Here is a 3,451-nt window from a genome sequence, read left to right as displayed (position 1 = left end):
CTTCCAGTTTCTGATAATGCTGTAGGGATGCCAAATAGTTTTTATTAAAATGTACTCATCTATTTATTTGTCACAGCGTCTGCGGGCTCCCTGAGGAGGATCTGGGTAAAGCCGGAGCACAGTTGGGGTTGTCTTTAGTGGGCTGTCTCCCTCGTACCGTGGATGACTCTCAGCGCCGTGTCTTCTGCGTCTGGGTCTGGCACACAGGAGGCAGTTACCGAGTAATAGCGGAATAATCAAATGGAGCATGTCTCACAAAGGATGATAAAAAAGGAGGCACACATACTATTTTGCTTTCCTAATAGGATATTAAAATCAAATGCATATCAAAAGGTATTTAGAACCCCAGAAACTTCAAAACACTATCAATCCCCTAATTTATCTTGCCATTTGCTGTGCATTTGAATGTTAAGTTAAACTTAGTGTCACCTTGTTTTCTGCCCAGAACCACACACCTCGTTCATTGGCCACATGCAAGGGGAGCAGGCTGGGGACAGAACCACAGCCAAGGGGCCCGTGTTGTTTCTTACTCTTGCCCAGGCTGTGGCTGTGGGAGGAGAGAGGTGGAAAACAAGAGGGTTCTAGAAGGCTTCATGCTGGGAGCCCATAGTCAGCAGGTGGGGGCGATCTGGCTTCAGTTTGGGGGAGCAGAAAAGGGGGTACAGATATATGGTTAGGCCAGCCAGAAGTCAGTCAGTGCACGTTGAGCTCTCCTCTCCCAGCTCAACAGCCTCTTAGCAACACTGGGGAAGTGATGGCCTTGAGTCGGGCAGGAAGGCTAAGGCCAGACACTGGCTGTCTCAGTGGAGGCTAGGGTCACAGTGCTTATCTCCATGAGCAGGTCACAGGTAATGTTTGCCCTGTGTGCATGGGAAGAACACTGGTGGGACAGACAGTGGGGAACAAAATCAAGCTGTTTTGATGTACCTGGGCTTGCTTAGTCAAAACAGAACTAGCAGTTTGAAAGAATTGCCCATGTAGGAATAAACTCTCTCTCTCTGTGTGTGTGTGTGTGTGTGTGTGTGTGTGTGTGTGTGTGTGTGTGTGTGTGTGTGTGTGTGTCTGTAAGAGAGAGAGAGAGATAGATAGAGAGAGAGAGACAGACAGACAGACAGACACACACACGGGGGTGGGCATGCTATAGTGTCTAAGGACAAGTTTGTGGAGCTCGTTCTCACCAGGTTTGTCCTGCAAGTAAGTCTTCCTGCTATTGGCCCTATTTTCTTTTTTCACGTAGTAACTTTACTGCTTGAGTACACAGGACAGATTTGTGGCACTATAGAAGAGGCTGTGGAGAACCCAGCCTCTAGCTGGGTGTAGTCTTATAATGAGCCAATCATGAATCAGATCTCTGGCAGATTTTAAGGAATTTAGATCCGTAACTATCCTTTCCATCTCAAGATGCTGGCAAACTGCCACTACTCTTAATTGAAAGATCAGGGGCGGGGGCTGGGGAGATGGCTCAGCAGTTCAGAGCACAGACTTCTCTTCTGGTCTTGAGTTCAATTCCCAGCAACCACATGGTGGCTCACAACCATCTGTAATGGGATCTGATGTAATGGGATCTTCTGGTGTGTCTAAAGACAGCTACAGTGTACTTATATATAATAAATCTTTTTCTTTAAAAAAAAATCAGGGGCAAGGCAAACTTTATCTTAAAGGATATTCAGAATTTGTCAGTTATAAGATGGACCTGTGCAACATCCAGATCCCTCAGCATGGCACCAACTGAGGGGGTCAGGGCTGTGTTAAGTTTGTTCCTTCAGTTAGCAGACTTCAGCCAGGTAGGCAGGCAGAGCCAAACGGGATGAGTGCTACCCAAGAGTGTGGCCTGTCCACAAAGAGGAGATGCTGAAGCCCTGGCCTGAACTTTAAAAAGTTCAATACTAGAGACTCACACAGCAGAGGGAGAAAACTGACTACCATAAGCTGTTCGCTGACCTACATAATGTACACAGAAAAATAAAACTATTTGGTTTTTTTTGGGGATGGGGGGCGGCAGTGCCATAGCAGCTATGAGGTCAGTTAAGAGTTGGTTTCTCTTCAAATACAGATTCTAGAAATTGAACTCAGGCCGTCAGGCTCGGTGACAAATGCTTTTATCAACTCAGCTACTTGCTCCGCCCCCAGCCCTCCTGGGCTAGGCTCTAGACTTTCGAACTTTTTGCCTTTACCTCCTGAGCACTGGTATTACTAATTAAAGCCACCATTCCAGCCTAAGCGTGTGTGTGTGTGTGTGTGTGTGTGTGTGTGTGTGTTCATGTACACGTGCCACAGACATTTGTTACACACACACACACACACACACACACACACACACCCGTTGGGTGCTGGAAACTGAACTTGGGTGCTCTGGGCTCTGAACTGCTGCGCCATCTCGATGGTGTTTTAAATGTATTGGAGGTTATAATATACACTGCTTCCCCCTTCCCTTTCCTCCTCCTAACAACACTCCATGCTGTTTCTAATTCAATCTCTTTTCATTAATTTTGAATCTGTTTTTTTTTTAAGGCACAGTTTCATGTATCTCATGCTGGCCCCTAACTAGATACATGCCCAGTTTATGGGACTCTGGGGCTTGATCCCAGGGCCTTGCACATGCCAGGCTGTGTGCTCTCTTAAGATCCTAAGCTAGGTGACGTCCCTGGAGGCCAGAAGAGGGTATGGGATCCCCTTACGGGTGGTCGTCAGCTGCCCGACATACATGCTGGCAACTTAAATCGGGTCCTTTGCAGGAATAATATATACTCTTAGCTGCAAAGCAACCACTCCAACTCCTGAACACCCTTTTCTCTTAAACGGAGTATTCTAATTCAGTGTCTGATCAACCAGAATTAGAAAGCACACCAGTCTCTTTCTGCACAACACGGAACAAAAGACAGAAATGTAATGGCAAGTACAGGCGGCTTGGAGGCTGGTGAGGAGCAGCAGAGCGGGTGCCTAGGGCCTTGGGAAAGCTCTGGTAAGGACCCCCTTGCACACAACAATGCAGAAGGACGGCCACCAGGAATGAGCTCACTGGGAAAGGCAGGGGTCAGAGTTACTGAGTCACAGTGGAAAGAGCTGGCCACCCACGGACCCATGTTCCCAGCCATGAGACTCTGGGAACTACATGTTCCTTCCCACCCGTGTTTCTCCCAAGTCCCCAGCTCTCAAGTAGTTTTAACCCAATGATGTGAGCTCCTGAGGTATACCAGGTGCATTGTGGGTACTCAGTAGACGCCACTCTCTTCCTTTGCTTAGGGCAATGCAATAGAAAGAGGTGTCTAAAATAAAAGGCCCAGGAACCAGGGCACAAGCCTTGTTCAGGAAGTGTGCCACAGGTGCTAGAAGGAGCAGGCCGGGGACCATGAAAACCTGCCTGTGGCTAGAAGTTGAGGGTATGTTCAGTTGACCACGTGCTAACATAGGAACAGGCCTTTCCAATTTAGTGAAGACACAACAGCCAGCA

This window comes from Rattus norvegicus, chromosome 3, assembly GCF_021556685.1.
Source record: "Rattus norvegicus strain SHRSP/BbbUtx chromosome 3, alternate assembly SHRSP_T2T, whole genome shotgun sequence".
Taxonomy (NCBI): domain Eukaryota; kingdom Metazoa; phylum Chordata; class Mammalia; order Rodentia; family Muridae; genus Rattus; species Rattus norvegicus.
The sequence above is the reverse complement of the archived record's forward strand: the minus strand, read 5'-3'. Positions refer to the sequence as shown.